This window comes from Oryx dammah, unplaced genomic scaffold (genome assembly GCF_014754425.2).
Source record: "Oryx dammah isolate SB20612 unplaced genomic scaffold, SCBI_Odam_1.1 HiC_scaffold_18, whole genome shotgun sequence".
Classification (NCBI taxonomy): Eukaryota; Metazoa; Chordata; class Mammalia; order Artiodactyla; family Bovidae; genus Oryx; species Oryx dammah.
Genome location: NW_024070202.1, coordinates 32830763 through 32850365, shown reverse-complemented (window position 1 = coordinate 32850365; position 19603 = coordinate 32830763). Strand labels below are relative to the sequence as shown.

The window sequence follows — 19603 nt, the reverse complement described above, 5'->3', positions numbered from 1 at the left end:
AAATGATGTGACCAACAAGGTATTAGTCTCCAAAACTTACAAACAGCTCATGATGCTTAACAGCATCAAAACAAACAACCCAATGAACAAACGGGCAGAAGATCTAAATAGACAGTCCTCCAAAGACAGACAGATAGCCAAGAGGCACATAAAAAATGTTCATCATCACTAATTATTAGGGAAATGCACATCAAAACTATAATGAAATATCACCTCACACCAGCCACAATGGCTATCATCAAAAAATCCACAATAAATGCTGGAGAGGGTGTGGAGAGGTTATTGATATCTGAGGTTATTGATATTTTCTCCCAGCAATCTTGATTCCAGCTTGTGCTTCTTCCAGCCCAGCGTTTCTCATGATGTACTCTGCATAGAAGTGAAATAAGCAGGGTGACAATATACAGCCTTGATGTACTCCTTTTCCTATTTGGAACCAGTCTCTTGTTCCATGTCCAGTTCTAACTGTTGCTTCCTGACCTGCATATAGGTTTCTCAAGAAGCAGGTCAGGTGGTCTGGTATTCCCATCTCTTTCAGAATTTTCCATAGTTTATTGTGACCCACACAGTCGAAGGCTTTGGCATAGTCAATAAAGCAGAAATAGATGTTTTTCTGGAACTCTCTTGCTTTTTCCATGATCCAGCAGATGTTGGCAATTTGATCTCTGGTCCCTCTGCCTTTTCTAAAACCAGCTAGAACATCTGGAAGTTCACGATTCATGTATTGCGGAAGCCTGGCTTGGAGAATTTTGAGCATTACTTTACTAGCGTGTGAGATGAGTGCAACTGTGTGGTAGTTTGAGCATTCTTTGGCATTGCCTTTCTTCAGGACTGGAATGAAAACTGACCTTTTCCAGTCCTGTGGATACTGCTGAGTCTTCCAGATTTGCTGGCATATTGAGTGCGGCACTTTCCCAGCATCATCTTTTAGGATTTGAAATAGCTTAACTACTCAGTCATTAAAAAGAACAAAATAATGTCATTTGCAGCAATATAGAAGGACCTAGAAACTAACACACAGAGTGAAGTAATTAAGTCACAGAGAAGCAGAAACACATTATGACATCCCTTACAATGTGGAATCTAAAAAGAAATGATATAAATGAACTTACAAAACAGAAAAAAGACTCACAGATTTAGAGATAAAACTTATGGTTACCAGGAGAGGAAGGATGTGAGAGAGGGACAGTCAAGGAGTTTAGGATGGATACGTACACACTGCTGTATTTAAAACAGGTAACCGAAGAGCAACTACTGTATAACACATGAACTCTGCCCAATGTCATGTGGCAGCCTGGATGGGAGTGGGGTTGGGAGATAATGGATATATGTATCTTTATGGCTAAGTCCTTTTGCTGTTTACCTGAAACTATCACAACATTGTTAATGGGCTGTGTGTGTTAATTGTTAAGCAGTTGCTCAGTCATGTCCAACTCTTGGCAACCCCATGGACTGTAGCCCACCAGACTCCTCTGTTCATTGAATTTTCCAGGCAAGAATACTGGAGCGGGTTGCCATTTCCTACTCCAGGTGATCTTCCAAATCTGGGCATCAACCCATGTCTCCTGAGTCTCCTGCATTAGCGGGCAGATTCTGTACCATCGTGCCACCCGGGAAGCCCCATTAATTGGCTATACCTCAATACAAAATTAAAAGTTAAACAAAAAAAACAACTACAATGAGGTATTACCTCACACCAGTCAGAATGGCCATCATCAAAAAAAAAACCCTACAAACAATAAATGCTGGGAGTGTGTAGAAATGAGAACCCTCTTGCATTGTTGGTGGGAAGGTAAACTGATACAGCCACTATGAAAAACAGTATGGAGGCGTCTTAAAAAAACAAAAATAAAACTATGATTGGACCCAATAATCCCATTACTGGGCAAATCACAATGGAAAAAAACACCTGTACCCCAGTGTTCATTACAGCACTATTTACAATGGCCAGGACAAGGAAGCAACCTAAATGTCCATCAACAGATGAATGGATAAAGAAGATATGGTACATATAAACAATGGAACATTTATTACTCAGCCATAAAAAGGAATAGTGTTGGGCCACTTGTAAACACGTGGATGGATCTGGAGCCTGTCATACAGAGTGAAGTGAGAAAGAGAAAAATAAATGTCATATATTAGCACATATATGTGGAATCTAGAACAACAGAACAGATGAACTTATTTGTAGGGCAGGAATAAGTCATACAGAACAGACCTGTGAACACAAAGGGGCACTGGGAGGGTGGGATGATTAGATTAGGATCGGCATATATACTCTATCATCAGTAAAACAGATACCTAGTGGGAACCTGGTATAGAGCACAGGGAACTCAGCCTGGTGCTCTGTGACAACCTAGATGGATGGGATGGGAGGAGCGATGGGAGAGAAGTCCAAGAGAAAGGGGACACATGTACAGCTGATTCACTTAGTTGTACAGGAGAAGCTAACGCAACATCGTACAGCAATTATACTCCAATAAAAAAAACAATACAACAAAACATTGCTGAAGGGAAAAAAAATACAGGTCTTTATGATTCAAAAAGATACACGCACCCCTATGTTCAGAGCAGCACTACTCACAATAGTCAAAACACGGAAACACCCTAAGTGTCCACTGGAAAATGAATGGATAAAGAAGATGCGATATACATATACTATGGAATATCTCTTGTTGTATTTAGTCTCTAAGTTCTGTCTGACTCTTTGCAACCCCATGGACTGTAGCCTGCCAGGCTCCTCTGCCTATGGGATTTCCCAGGCAAGAATACTGCAGTAGGTTGCCTTCCTTCTCCAGGAGATCTTCCCAACCCAGAGATCAAACCCGTGACTCCGGCACTGGCAGGCAGATTCTTTACTGCTGAGCCACCAGGGAAGGCCACAATGGAATACTACTCAGCCATAAAAAGGAATGAAACTTGGGTCATTTGCACTGGGTCATTTCCAGAGATGTAGATGGACCTAGTCTGTAACACACAGTGAAGTAAGCCAGAAAGAGGAAAACAAGTATCATATATTAACACATGTATGTGGAATCTGGGGCTTCCCAGGTGCCGCTAGTGGTAAAGAACTCACCTGCCAATGCAGGACACATAACAGATGTGGGTTAGATTCCCAGGTCGGGGAAGATCACCTGGAGGAGGGCATAGCAACCCACTCCAATATTTTCGACCGGAGAATCCCATGGATAGAGGAGCCAGGGAGGCTACAGTCCACAGGGTCACAAAGAGTCAGACATGACTGAAGCAACTTAGCATGCACACACATGCAGAATCTAAAAAAGAATGATACAGATGAACCTATTTGCAGGGCAGGAACAGAGATGCAGACCTGAGAACAGACATGTGCACATGGGGAGCAGGGGAGGACTGCCGTATATATACCACCATGTATAAAACAGATAGCTAGTGGGAACCTGCTGGGCGGCACAGAGAGCTCAGCTTGGTCCTCTGTGATGACCTAGATGGGTAAAACGGGAGGCTGGAAGGGAGGGCCAGGAGGGAGGGGATGTATGTGTACACACAGTGATTCACTTCATTGTACAGAGATACTAACACAACACTGTATGTCAATTACACTCCAATAATAATAAAATAAAACACTTCAAAAAGAAAAATACAAGTTTTTATAATTCCAAAAGATACATGCACCCTTATGTTCATAGCAGCACTACTCACAATAGTCAAAACATGGAAGCAACCTAAATGTCCATCAATAGATTAAGATAGAGATGATGTGGTGCATATAGACAGTGGAATACTCCTCAGCCATAAAAAAATGAAATAATGCCATTTGCAATAACATGGATGGACCCAGAGATGATCATTACTAAGTATAGTACGTCAAAAAATAAAGGCAAATACCACATGATGTAACATATGTGGAATCTAAAATATGGCACAAATGGACCTATCTAGAAAACAGAAATAAATGCAGAGACTCGGAGAGCAGACTTGTGGTTGCCAAGGGGAGGCAAGTACTGGGAATCAGGGATTACCAGACGTACCCTATTATATACAGGACTCATGAACAGCAAGGTCCTACTATATAGTTATATTCACCATCTTGCCATAAACCATAATAGAAAAGAATATTTTAAATCATGTCTATATGTACATATGAGAATCACTTTCCTTTAGAGCAGAGATTGGCAAAACACTGTAAGTCAACTATATTTCAATTTAAAAAATAAAATTAAAACAAAATTAAATGTCTTAATAGAAAAAATACCACTTTATGGACTGAAATAATAAATGCTGTAACTATATCAAACCTTCCAAACTTGTTCTAAATTTACAGGAATCCTAACAAAAATTCTCAATTATTTAAGAATTGTGGATTTGATAAAATACTTCCCAAAACCTATATTGAAGTAAAATGGCAAGAGTTGCCATATTGTGAAATGCATCTAAAGCAGTGCTTACATGGAAATTTATGGCATTATATGCTTCTATTAAAAAAAAATCTAAAAAACAAGGATCTAAGCACTTGCTTTAAGAAACCAGAAAAAGAAGCACAAATTAGAACCAAAAAAGGCAGAAAGAAACAATTCAACCAAAAACGGAAATGAACCATTCATAAGAGGTTCAACAGCATATATGAGAGAACAGACAAAAGAATCAGTAAACCTGAAGATCAACTGAGATCGTTCAATCTGAGGAACAAAGAGAAAAATAATGAAGAAAAATGAACAGAGTCTAAGAGACCTAGGTGACATTATCAAGCATATCAGCCTACATGTAATGAGAGTCCCAGAAGACAGAAAGGAACAAAAAGAACAGAGGCCAAAAGCTTCCAAACTTTGATTAACAGAAGGGTGGGAGGGGAGAAGAGAAGGAGAAAAAGAAACTACACATTCCACAGTCTCAACAAACTCCTGGTAGGATAAGCTCAGGAACAGCCACACTAAAAACAGTATAATTAAACTGCCAAAAGCCAAACACAAAGAGAATCCTGAAAACAGGGAGAGGAGCAATTCATTACATTAAAAGGATCTTCAATGATTACAGGCTGATTTCACATCTAAAACCTGGACGCCAGAAGGCAGTATACATTCCCAGATAATCTGATAGATTTTGTCTCTAGTGATCTTGTCCTATAAGAAATACTAGGGGGCATCCCTTCGGGTTAAAATGAAACACAACACTACATAGTAACTAGAACTCATATGATGAAGCAAAAAGCACCAGCAAAAGCAACAACATAGATAAATATAAAAGACAACTGGTCTTCCAGCTCAAGATGGCAGAGTAGAAGGATGTGTGCTTATCTCCTCCAGCAAAAGCAAAATTGCAATTACCTGTTGAACAACAATTGACAGGAGGACACTGGGACCCACCAAAAAACATACCCCACGCCCAAAGACAAAGAAGAAGCTGCAGCAAGACAGTAGGAGGGACACAATCACAATAAAATCAAATCCCATACCTGCCAGGTGGGTGACCCACAGACTGGAGAACAATAATACCAAAGAAGTTCTCCCAGTATTATGAAGGTTCTGAATCCCAGCCTGGGGATCCAACAAAGGGACTGAGAATCCCCAGGGAATCTGGCCTTGAGGGCCAGCAGCATTTGACCACAAGCCTTCCAGAGGACTGAGGGAACCAGACACTCCAGTCTTGGAGGGCACAAACAAAATTTTGTGTGCATCAAGACAGAGAAGAGGGGCAGTGACACCACAGAATGAAAACTACCTGCTAGTGTTGGAGGGGCTCCTGTGGAGGCGTGGGTTGGCAGGGGCTCACCACACGGGCAGGGTCACTAGAAGGTCCCCCTTAGCATAAACCATCCTGGAGTTCACCACTAATCCTATCATAGAGCTTGCAGACCCCAGGGCAGGTCACCTCAGGCCAAAGAGCTACCAGGGAGGGTGTGCAACCTCGCCCATCAACAGATAACTGGATTAAAGCTTTACTGAGACTCTGCCCCTAGAGCAAGACCCAGTTTTCCCCACCACCAGTCCCTCCCATCAAGAAGCTTACACAAGCCTCTTAGCCTCATCCATCAGAGGGCAGACAAAAGAAGAAAGTAGAACCAGAGTCTCAAGGTGGCTAAAATAAAAACCCTACTACAGAAAGTTAATCACAAAGAAAAAGCAGAAAATTACGTCCCAGATGAAGGGACAAGATAAAATCCCAGAAAAACAACTAAATGAAGTGGAGATAGGCAACCTTTTAGAAGAAGAATTCAGAATGATAATGAAGATGATCCAGGATCTTGGAAAAAGAATGGAGGCAAAGAATGAGAAGATGCAAGAAGTGTTTACCAAAGACCTACAAGAACTAAAGAACAAACAAACAGAAATAAATAATACACTAAAAGGAATCAATAGCAGAATAACTGAGGCAGAAGAACAGATAAATGACCTGGAGGACAGAATGGTAGAAATCACTGCCACAGAACAGAATATAGAAAAAAAAAATGAAAAGAGCCTAAGAGACCTCTGGGACAACATTAAACACACCAACATTCTCATTATATGGGTCCCAGAAGAAGAGACAAAGGATCTGAGAAAATATTTGAAGAGATAATAGCTGAAAACTTCCAAAACATGGGAAAGGAAATAGTCAACCAAGTCCAGGAAGCACAGAGAGTTCCAGGCAGGATAAACCTAAGGAGGAGCAAACTGAGACACATAGTAATCAAACTGACAAAAATTAAAGACAGATAAAATATTAAAAGCAACAAGAGAAAAGTGACAAATAAAATACAAGGAAACTCCCATCAGGCTATCAGCTGATTTTTCAATGGGAACTCTACAAGCCAGAAGGGAATGGCATAATATACTTAAAGTGATGAAAGGGAAGAACCTACAACCAAGAATACTCTACCCAGCAAGACTCTCCTTCAGATTTGATGGAGAACTCAAAAGCTTTCCAGACAAGCAAAAGTTTAGCACCACCAAAATTTAGCACCACCAAACCAGCTTTACAACAAATGCTAAAGGAACTTCTCTACACAAAACACAAGAGAAGAAAAAGACCTACAGAAAATAAACCCCCCAAAATTAAGAAAATGTGATTGTGTCATACATATTGATAATTACCTTAAATGAAAATGGATTAATAAATGCACCAACCAAAAGAGACAGACTGGGTGGATGAAAACATGTGTGTGTATGCACTTCCACTTGTCATATCACTCTGCTTGACGCCCCCCCGAAATTGTATGCAATTGTTTTATATTGTTAAGTTAATCATGTTCCCATGACAGCTTGCAATTACAATTATCTTTTTTTTTTGGTCTGGCTATTGTGAAAACTGATAAACATCTTTTACTATTGTGATTATGTAACTCTTACTAACTTAATTTCACCATGATTGGTTAACAGAAAAGTAGAGCTCTATATCATCAAAACTAGGATCTAATAGAAAAATTTGTAATCCCTTTTTAAAATCCAGATGCAGACGAGAATTTTCTTGAAATTTTTTGAAAAATACAAATGTATTTGTATACAAATACCTAAGTATTGCCTTTTTTCCTCCAGAGTTCAGATAAGTTTCTAATGAGCAGTCATGCTTAAAAACATGATCTTTTAATTTTATCTAGTTGAATGTTTCCTTTTTTCTATTTTGTATTCAGTGCTCCCATTTCATTTATGTTCTCCAATTTCTCCATCTCTTCTTGCATACATATATATATATGCATAATATATATATTTTAGAAAACCTATGAACTTCTGCCTAACTAAAATAATAATGACATTTTGATTCCACCTGTTTGACTTAGTATAAATAGAAAGAATGCTAGATTTCTAATTAAAAAATAGATATGAAACAAGCAACAAAGGTTTACTGCATAGCACAGGGAACTAGAGTCAATATCTTGTAATAACGTATGATGGAAAATAATTTCAAAAATAATATATGTGTACTTGTATAACTGAATCAGCTTGCTGTGCATCTGAAACATTGTAAGTCAATATACTTCAATAAAACATATATTTTTTAAAAAGACAACTGGATAAAGCAACAAAATAAATCTTTGATGAGGACACAATACATGAAGATGTTAACTTGTATGAGAGCAACAACACACACGGAGCTGTTAGGGGACGTAGCCATATACTACTGAAATTAAAAAGACACTAACCTCATTGCTATCAATTAAAATACTAATGAGTAATTAAAAGTAATATCTAAAAGTAATGTCTTCTGCTAGGAAGACCTACAGGATCTTCTAGAACTAACACCCAAAAAAGATGTCCTTTTCATTATAGGGGACTGGAATGCAAAAGTAGGAAGTCAAGAAACACCTGGAGTAACTGGAAAATTTGGCCTTCGAGTACAGAATGAAGCTGGGCCAAGGCCAGTAGAGTTTTGCCAAGAGAATGCACTGGTCATAGCAAATACCCTCTTCCAACAACACAAAAGAAGACTCTACACATGGACATCACCAAATGGTCAATACCGTAATCAGATTGATTATATTCTTTGCAGCCAAAGACGGAGAAGCTCTATAGAGTCAGCAAAAACAAGACCGCGAGCTGACTGTGGCTCAGATCATGAACTCCTTACTGCCAAATTCAGACTGAAATTGAGAAAGTGGAGAAAACCACTAGACCATTCAGGTATACCCTAAATCAAATCGCTTATGAGTATACAGTAGAAGTGAGAAATAGATTTAAGGGACTAGATCTGACAGAGTGCCTGATGAACTATGGATGGAGGTTCGTGACATTGTACAGGAGACAGGGATCAAGACCATCCCCAAGAAAAAGAAATGCAAAAAAGCAAAATGGCTGTCTGGGGAAGCCTTACAAATAGCTGTGAAAAGAAGGGAATCAAAAAGCAAAGGAGAAAAGAAAAGATAAAAGCATCTGAATGCAGAGTTCCAAAGAATAGCAAAGAGAGATAAGAAAGCCTTCCCCAGCACTCAATGCAAAGTAGAGGAAAACAACAGAATGGGAAAGACTAGAGATCTCTTCAAGAAAATTAGAGATACCAAGGGAACATTTCATGCAGAGATGGGCTCAATAAAGGACAGAAATGGTAGGGACATAACAGAAGCAGAAGATATTAAGAAGAGGTGGCAAGAGTACACAGAAGAACTATACAAAAAAAGATCTTCATGACCAAGATAATCACAATGGTGTGATCTCACCTAGAGCCAGACATCCTGGAATGTGAAGTCAAGGGGGCCTTAGGAAGCATCACTACGAACAAAGCTAGTGGAGGTGATGGAATTCCAGTTGAGCTATTTCAAATCCTGAAAGATGATGCTGTGAAAGTGCTGCACTCAATATGCCAGCAAATGTGGAAAACTCAGCAGTGGCCACAGGACTGGAAAAGGTCAGTTTTCATTCTAATCCCAAAGAAAGGCAATGCCAAAGAATGCTCAAACTACTGCACAACTGCACTCATCTCACACACTAGTAAAGTGATGCTTAAAATTCTCCAAGCCAAGCTTCAGCAGAATGTGAACCATGAACTTCCAGAGGTTCAAGCTGGTTTTAGAAAAAGCAGAGGAGCCAGAGATCAAATTGCCAACATCCGCTGGATCATCGAAAAAGCAAGAGACTTCCAGAAAAACATCTATTTCTGCTTTATTAACTATGCCAAAGCTTTTGACTGTCTGGATCACAATAAACTGTGGAAAATTCTGAAAGAGATGGGGATACCAGACCACCTGACCTGCCTCTTGAAAAACCTGTATGCAGGTCAGGAAGTAACAGTTAGAACTAGACATGGAACAACAGACTGGTTCCAAATAGGAAAAGGAGTCCGTCAAGGCTGTATATTGTCACCCTGCTTATTTAATTTATATGCAGAGTACATCATGAGAAATGCTGGGCTGGAAGAAGCACAAAATGGAATCAAGATTGCCGGGAGAAATATCAATAACCTCAGAATAGCAGATGTCATCACTCTTATGGCAGAAAGTGAAGAAGAACTAAAGAGCCTCTTGAGAAAAGTGAAAGAGGAGAGTGAAAAGGTTGGCTTAAAGCTCAACATTCAACGAAGATCATGGCATTTGTCCCATCACTTCATGGCAAATAGATAGGGAAACAGTAGAAACAGTGTCAGACTTTATTTTTTTGGGCTCCAAAATCACTGCAGATGGTGACTGCAGCCATGAAATTAAAAGACGCTTACTCTTTGGAAGTAAAGTTATGAAGCAGAGACATTACTTTGTCAACAAAGGTCCATCTAGTCAAGTCTATGGTTTTTCCAGTGGTCATGTATGGATGTGAAGGTTGGACTATAAAGAAAGCTGAGCACCGAAGAACTGATGCTTTTGAACTGTGGTGTTGGAGAAAACTCTTGAGAGTCCCTTGGACTGCAAGGAGATCCAACCAGTCCATTCTAAAGGAGATCAGTCCTGGGTGTTCATTGGAAGGACTGATGTTGAAGCTGAAACTCCAATACTTTGGCCACCTGATGGGAAGAGCTGACTTATTTGAAAAGACCGATGCCGGGAAAGATTGAGGGCAGGAGGAGAATGGGACGACAGAGGATGAGATGGTTGGATGGCATCACTGACTCAATGGACATGGGTTTGGGTGAACTCCGGGAGTTGGTGATGGACAGGGAGGCCTGGCATGCTGCAGTTCATGGGGTCGCAAGGAGTCAGACACGACTGAGTGACTGAACTGAACTGAAATGTAAAACGGATTAAACAATCTAAGAAAAGGGTAAAAATTGGCAGAATTAAAAAAAAAAAAGATCAAACTCTACCTAGCTATAAGAGACCTATTTTAGATTCAAACACAAACATAAACTGATGATAAAATAATAAAACATAAGTATAGGCAACATAAGGAGAAGGCGATGGCACCCCAATCCAGTACTCTTGCCTGGAAAATCCCATGGACGGAGGAGTCTGGTGGGCTGCAGTCCATGGGGTCACTGAGGGTTGGACACGACTGAGTGACTTCACTTTCACTTTTCACTTTCCTGCATTGGAGAAGGAAATGGCAACTCATTCCAGTATTCTTGCCTGGAGAATCCCAGGGATGGGGGAGCCTGGTGGGCTGCCATCTATGAGGTCGCACAGAGTCGGACACGACTGAAGCAACTTAGCAGCAGCAGCAGCAGCAGAGGCAACATAAACATAAAAGTCTGCATTGTGTGTGATGTGTGAAGTCGCTCAGTCGTGTCCGACTCTTTGCGACCCTGTGGACTGTAGCCGCCAGGCTCCTCTCTCCATGGGATTCTCCAGGCTAGAATACTGGAGTGGATTACCATTTACTTCTCCAGGGCATCTTCCCAACCCAAGGATTGAACCCAGGTTTCCTGCATTGCAGGCAGACGCTTTATCCTCTGAGCCATCAGGGAAGCCCAAAGTCTGCATTAATGGATCTTTAATTAGTAATTCCTCTTTTTCTTCCCTCTAATGACTTAAAATACAATTATAGAAAACAATAACTATGTTAATCACTGTCATGCCTAGCACTGTTATTTACAACACACAATATCATTAATGTTGCATATTTACTTATATACGATATATGCTTTCCTATATATAAACATCACATATTTATACTTACGTTACATACTTGTAATAGACACATTTAAATGCACATTATATGTGCTTATATATATCACATACATTATATATAACAGTAACAATATGTCATTTACAAGGGGGCTGGAGGAATGGAGTTATATAGGAGAAAAGTTTTTATATACCATTAAAACCAAGTTGGTATTAATCTTAAATACACTTAAAAACTAAATGTGAATTGCAATCCTCAAAAAATAAACTAAAAACATAACTAAAATATATATAGAAAAAATGAGAATGCAATCGAAGCATTACACCAGAACATCTAACACAAAAGAAGGTGGTGAATGAATCGAGAAATGAAAATGTATGACATACAGAAAGAAAGAGCAAAGTGGCAAGGTAAGCCTTCTATTTTGAATAATTTCATTAAAGACAAATGGATTAAATTCTCTAAGCGACTGGAAGAGTCAATATAAAAAGTGATCTAACTACATGCTGTCTACAAGAAACTCATTTTAGAACCAAATACACAAATGGGTTGAGAATGAAAAAGTAAAAATTTATTCTATGAAAACTGTAACCAAAGGAGAGCCAGAGTGCCAATACTAGTACCAGACAAAAACTTTAAAACAAAAATAGTTACAACAACAAAGAAGAATGATATAAAAAGGTCAATCCAGCAAGATTTTAAAAAATTATAAACATATATACAACAGAGCCCCAAATTATACGAAGCAAAAACTGACAGAAGACAACAATAGTTGGAAGCTTCAATATTCCATTTTCAATGATAAACAGAACTAGACAAAAGATTAACAAGGAACTAGAAAATTAAATAGTACAAAGCAACTAGACCTAACAGACATACATAGAATACTCCACCAAACAAGAGCAAAATATGTTCTTCAAGTGAACATGGAATATTCTTCATGACAGTTAGGGTACAAAATAAGGTTCCATTAAGTTTAAAAAGACTAAAAATTATACAAAGCATCTTCTTTGATCACAGGAGGAAAAAACAGAAATCAATAACAATAGGAAATTTGGAAATTTAAAGCTGTTGAATGAAACAATACACTCTCAATTAACCAACAAGTCAAAGAATCCATTACAAGGTAAATTACAAAATACCTTGAGAGAAATTAAAATGAAAACACAACATACCAACACTTAAGGAATGCAACAAATGCAGTGCTAAGAGTACTAAGAGGAGGGAAATTTATAGTTGTACAGGACTACATTAACAAAATAAAGATCTCAAATCTTTATTCAAAACTGAACTTCTCCTTTACAGAACCCAAGAAAGAAGTTAACTAATCCCAAAACAAGAAGAGGAAAGGAATATTACAGATTAGAATGTAAATAGAGTAGAAAAACTACAGAGAAAACTCAGTGAAACCAAAAACTTGTTCTTTAAAAAAGAAGAAGTGAGATGTTTGTTAGTCACTCAATCATGTCCAACTCTTTGTGATCCCATGGACTGCAGTCCACCAGGGTCCTCTGTTCGTGAGACTTTTCAGGCAAGAATACTGGAGTGGGTTGCCATTCCCTTCTCCAGGGGATCTTCCTGACCCAGGAATAGAACCCAGGTCTCTCTCACTGCAGGCAGATTCTTTACCATCTGAGCCACCACGGAAGATCTCTTTAAAAAAGATCACCAAAATTAACTTTTGGCTAAACTGACCAAGAAAAATAAGAAGACTCGAATTGGTAAAATCAGGCATGAAAGTAGATATTACCAAAAGCTTTACAGAAAGAGAAATTATTACAGGAGATGAACAAGTAGAGTTGGACCATAAAGAAGGTTGAGCGCCGAAGAATTGATGGTTTGAAATAATGGTCTGGAGAAGACTGTTCGGAGTCCCTTGGACAGCAAGGAGATCAAACCAGTCAATTCTAAGGAAAATCAACCCTGAATATTCATTAGAGAGGGACTGAGGCTGAAGCTGAAGCTCCAATACTTTGGCCACCTGATGCAAAGAGCCAACTCAATGGAAAAGACCCTGATGCTAGGAAAGACTGAGGGCAGGAGAAGGGGGTGACTAAGGATGAGAAATGGTTGGATGGCATCATCAACTGAAAAGACACGAGTCTGAGCAAACTTCGGGCGCTAGTGAAGGACACGGAAGCCTGATGTGCTGTAATCCATGGAGTTGTAAAGACTCAAACATGGACTGAGCAACTGAACAAATATCTGTCAACAAATCACTTGAAATAAACAAATTCCTAGAAACACACAAAGTACCAAAAGTTACTGAAGAAAGGTAACACTTTCTAAATCATTCTATAAAACAAATATTACTCTTTAACACCAAAGTCAGAAAAAGAGATCACTTGAAAGCTACATACATACTAATAAAACAGGAGGGAAGGGGACAGGACATAACCCTTAAAGAAGGACACATCGATGATATGACATAGACAGGTCAGAACCAAGATGGCAGAAGAATCCACTTTCAGTAGACCTTGAACAGTATCACACACTCATTGTAATACATTAACATGCTAAATGACATGGGCGCCTGTGTCAGTTCCCTGGCCAACCATAAAAGGATAAAAGGTGGGCAGTGGTCCAATTCCTAGAAATCTCTGATTCCTAGAATTCTCCTGGAACAGTCGGAATAATCCTCCCACTTATTAGCCTATGAAGTTACTCAGCCCATTAAAAATTAATGCCCCCATTTTTCTGGCCACTCTCATCTTTTGACATGGGATCTCATTCTGTCTACAGAATGTATATCTCTCTAAAGAAATCCCACTTCGTACCTATTACTTTGTCACTCACTGAAGTCTTTGACTGTGTGGATCACAACAAACTGTGGAAAATTCTTCAAGAGATGGGAATACCAGACCACCTGACGTGTCTCTTGAGAAACCTGTATGCAGATCAGGAAGCAACAGTTAGAACTGGACATGGAACAACAGACTGGTTCCAAATAGGAAAAGGAGTCCATCAAGGCTGTATATTGTCATTCTGCCTATTTAACTTATATGCAGAGTACATCATGAGAAACACTGGACTGGAAGAAACACAAGCTGGAATCAAGATTGCCAGGAGAAATATCAATAACCTCAGATATGCAGATGACACCACCCTTATGGCAAAAAGTGAAGAAGAACTAAAGAGCCTCTTGATGAAAGTAAACGAGGAGAGTGAACAAGTTGGCTTAAAGCTCAACATTCAGAAAATGAAGATCATGGCATCTGGTCCCATCACTTCATGGGAAATAGATGGGGAAACAGTGCAAACAGTGTCAGACTTTATTTTGGGGGGCTCCAAAATCACTGCAGATGGTGACTGCAGCTCTGACACTTACTCCTTGGAAGGAAAGTTACGACCAACCTAGACAGCATATTCAAAAGCAGAGACATTACTTTGCCGACTAAGGTCCATCTAGTCAAGGCTATGGTTTTTCCAGTAGTCATGTATGGATGTGAGAGTTGGACTGTGAAGAAAGCTGAGCACCGAAGAATTGATGCTTTTGAAGTGTGGTGTTGGAGAAGACTCTTGAGAGTCCCTTGAACTGCAAGGAGATCCAACCAGTCCATTCTGAAGGAGATCGACCCTGGGATTTCTTTGGAAGGAATGATGCTAAAGCTGAAACTCCAGTACTTTGGCCACCTCATGAGAAGAGTTGACTCATTGGAAAAGACTCTGATGCTGGGAGGGATTGGGGTCAGGAGGAGAAGGGGATGACAGAGGATGAGATGGCTGGATGGAATCACTGACTCAATGGACATGAATCTGAGTGAACTCCGGGAGTTGGTGATGGACAAGGAAGCCTGGCGTGCTGCAAAGAGTCGGACACGACTGAGCGACTGAACTGAACTGAAGGTTAATATTTACCTAAGGTCATAAAACTACCTAGGAACAGAGTCAGTACTGAATAAAACTCATTTTCTCTTGATTCACTGCCAAATGATCATTTAATTAGACCATGATTCTGCTCATGTTCTCCAGCTTTGCTTAACAGAACTCTTCAATCAACTTTCCACAAGGAATGCTGCCTCCATGTATCTCTTCTTGCATTCATACCTTTCCCCTGAAGCACATCTCAAGAAATACTTCAACATAAACCTTATTTTTTTTTTACCAATAACTCCAATTATATACATGATGGTAAAGAGGTGTCTATGTTTACAAGCCATAAATATATGACTACATCCTTCTTCCACTGGCTACCAAAAGATCTGAGCTCCAATAATAATTTTTTTAAATTGTGTTTGGGTTACAGGTCAGAAAATTTCTAACACTATGCAGCAAAACAAACTTTCTGCTTATTCACAGCTTGACATTATCACCTGCAGCGCAGTCAAGGGTGTGTCTCAAAGCCTAGGGTGCTACTATGTTACTGTCCTTCCTCATTATAGCAAATAAGAAAGGTACCTCAGCTTTCACTGCAACATAAACTGGCCTTCCTATTTTTGTGTTCTTCAACAGAAACATATTTAAATCTTTTCCATATCCCCTAAGAGCTTCCCGGATGGCTCAGACAGTAAAGAATCTGTCTACAATGCAGGAGACCTGGGTTCAGTAAATGGGCTAGAAGATCCCCTGGAGGAAGTAATGGCAACCCATTCCAGTATTCTTGCCTGGAGAATTACATGAATAGAGGTACAGTCCAGGGGGTCATAAAGAGTCAGACATGACTGAGCGACTAAAACTTTGACTTTCATATCCCCAAACCTTCCAAAGACCCTATCTTCCCTTCCTATCACTATAATTTCCTACAATGACACATTTTTTGCAAAGAGTATACTCAATCCACCTCCACTTCAAGCCCATCATTTTCATCTAGTACTGTATTTAACTTAGCTATCTCCTGAAATTCTCACTAAGGCACCAAGGACATCTTAGACACCAGAATCAAAGGCCCATTTTTCAAGACTTAGCTTTTCAGAACCCATGAAGTTGGAGAGGCTGATATAGAATAAAGTTCACCAGGATGACAGCACTTACTTAGCTCTTACTCTGTGCCAGTTCAGTTCAGTTCAGTCACTCAGTCATGTCCGACTCTTTGCAACCCCATGAGTTGCAGCACGCCAGGCCTCCCTGTCCATCACCAACTCCCAGAGTTCACTCAAACTCACGTCCATCAAGTCAGTGATGCCATCCAGCCATCTCATCCTGTCGTCCCCTTCTCCTCCTGACCCCAATCCCTCCCAGCATCAGAGTCTTTTCCAAGGAGTCAACTCTTCGCATGAGGTGGCCAAAGTACTGGAGTTTCAGCTTTAGCATCATTCCTTCCAAAGAACACCCAGGACTGATCTCCTTTAGGATGGACTGGTTGCATCTCCTTGCAGTCCAAGGGACACTCAAGAGTCTTCTCCAACACCAGAGTTCAAAAGCATCAGTTCTTCGGCACGCAGCTTTCTTCACAGTCCAATTCTCACATCCATACATGACCACTGGAAAAACCATAGCCTTGACCACTTCTGCTGCTGCTGAGTCGCTTCGGTCGTGTCCGACTCTGTGTGACCCCATAGACAGAAGCTCACCAGACTCCCCCGTCCCTGGGATTCTCCAGGCAAGAACACTGGAGTGGGTTGCCATTTCCTTCTCCAATGCATTAAAGTGGAAAATGAAAGGGAAGTCGCTCAGTCGTGTCTGACTTGACTAGACGGACCTTTGTTGGCAAAGTAATGTCTCTGCTTTTGAATATGCTATCTAGGTTGGTCATAACTTTCCTTCCAAGGAGTAAGCATCTTTTAATTTCATGGCTGCAATCACCATCTGCCGTAATTTTGGAGCCCCAAAAAATAAAGTCTGACACTGTTTCCCCATCTATTTCCCACGAAGTGACGGGACCAGATGCCATGATCTTCGTTTTCTGAATGGTGAGCTTTAAGCCAACTTGTTCACTCTCCTCGTTTACTTTCATCAAGAGGCTCTTTAGTTCTTCTTCACTTTTTGCCATAAGGGTGGTGTCATCTGCATATCTGAGGTTATTGATATTTCTCCTGGCAATCTTGATTCCAGCTTGTGCTTCTTCCAGCCCAGTGTTTCTCATGATGTACTCTGCACTCTGTGCCAGGCACAGTACTAATTAGGCTTTCAAAAAGGTTCCAATTAATTTTCACATCTGAGAAGTGTTTTTTACTCCCTTTTCAGATATTAAAATTTAGGATCAAAATTACCCAAAAGCCATATAGGCAGTGAAGCCTGCACGATGCCAATGTTCATAATTTTGTGACATTTGAAGATTAATTCCAAGTTTTCTTCCTAACTCTGTGGCCTTTTCTCCAACTCTTTCACTATTTCATCATCCTCTGCTCATCACTACTTCTCGTATTTCACATGCTCTACTGGGCAATTTCTATTTTCTCCCATTACTTTAACTGCATTCTGTATCAGTGTTTCTTAATCTTTTAAAACTTTTTATAAACATAAAAACCTTGCACTCTTTCTGTAGCTTATATTTAGAAAACAGCTTTTTCCCAAATAGAAATTATAACGCTGCATGTTTGTCCAAACTATACCTCCTTCAGCCTTTAAAGCTCTGATAACCTCCTAGGCATCACCCCATGACTGAGAATCAGTGCTTGGGCTTTAAGTCTCTCAAACTATCTTCCCTCTATTCGACAGCCCACCATTCTCTCCCAGACATCCCTCCTGCTGCTGCTGGCTGCTGCTGCTGCTAAGTCACTTCAGTCGTGTCCGACTCTGTGCGACCCCACAGACGTAAGCCCAAGAGGCTCCCCTGTCCCTGGGATTCTCCAGGCAAGAACACTGGAGTGGGTTGCCATTTCCTGCTCCAATGCAAGAAAGTGAAAAGTGAAAGTGAAATTGCTCAGTCGTGTCTTAGCGACCCCTTGGACTGCAGCCTACCAGGCTCCTCCAGCCATGGGATTTTCCAGGCAAGAGTACTGGAGTGGGGTGCCATTGCCTTCTCCGCATCTCCTGAACTCCAGACAAATGTTACCAACGATCTAATAAAAATGGATCCTTTAGTATCTCCCCAGACCCTTCAAACTAAGGCCATTCACAGCAAAACTCGTATTTCCCTTAGCAAAGCTGAACCATCATCCCTCCGTGTCCTCCATTTTGGCTAAAGGTATTTACAATATCCCCTTTTCTACAATTTAAGGTACCTATTTGTGGAACCGCGGTAATGGCATTAACTTCCCTGAGCTTTTTCATAACAAGTTAAAAATCAACCACTAAACAATGAGTGATTATCATGGCCAGGTGGTAAGGAATGCATAGTACAAGATTTAACTCTTTTACTCCTTAGGAAGTTTACAGGCAGAAACATACCAAAATCCTTTTGTGTGTGTGTGTGCAGTGTTTTCTCACAAGGCGAAATTGACTTAGTTTTCAAAGCATCTCAATGGAATCCTTACTACAAATCCCATTTTACTAGATGTAAAAAACTGAGATTCAAAAGGAGTAATTTAACCAAATTTTTACAAACGGATCTGTGGAAGGTCCAGACCCAAAAACCTAGACTTGAGATTTCAAATCTCCTTTCCAGTTACTGTTGAAATAACCTTCTCAGTAAAACGAAATCAGGTGTAGGTATAAGAGGTCAATAGAGTAACGCACGCAAATGCCAAAAAGCACAAGGAGCCCAGGACGCGCTCTAGGCCAGGGGCTTCCTGGCCCAACCCTCGCTCCGACGCCTCCCGGCCGCTCTGTCCGGTGAAATCTCTCTGCGGCCTGCCTCCAGATGGCCCGGTGACCGCGGGAAAACCGCACTCGGGGCGCGGAGAACAGAGCCTGCAGCAGCCAACCCGCCCCGCCCCAATCTGAGTCCGGGCTCGGCCGCAACCGCTGCGTCCCCAGCAGCCGGAACAGTCGACCCGCGGGGAACAAGCGTACCTGGTGGAGGAAGCAACTGGAGGGCAGGCGGTCCGGGCAACCTCAGAAAGCCGGAATGACCCCGGTGGCGAGCTGGGCCGGCCGGCGGCGCTAACTGCATTCACTCTGTTCGGTCAATTCGGAACCACAAGGACTCTTCAGGGTAGCGAAGGGACGCGAGGCGGCGAGCACCGAGCGCGGACCTGAAGCTGAGAAGACACCGCAGAGGAAGAGCCGGCGGGGAACAGAGACACCACCCGTGGGGGCGGGGCGCAGGCGCGAGGGGCGGGACGCGCAGGGCGAGGAGGCGGGCACTAAGGGACTGGGCGCGCGGCGCGAGGGGCGGGCCCGTG

General features: G+C 41.0%; 1 protein-coding gene across 5 annotated transcripts in view; it reads right to left on the bottom strand.

The window, feature by feature from the left end:
- SLC25A40 (solute carrier family 25 member 40) overlaps positions 1-19496 on the bottom strand; it is a 94677-nt gene extending 75181 nt beyond the window's left edge. For all 5 annotated transcript variants that reach the window (XM_040260689.1, XM_040260688.1, XM_040260687.1 and 2 more), the window contains exon 1: positions 19272-19496. The gene's annotated coding sequence lies outside the window, so the exon portion shown is untranslated. The remainder of the gene's footprint in view (positions 1-19271) is intronic.
- Between the last annotated feature and the right edge of the window lie 107 nt (positions 19497-19603).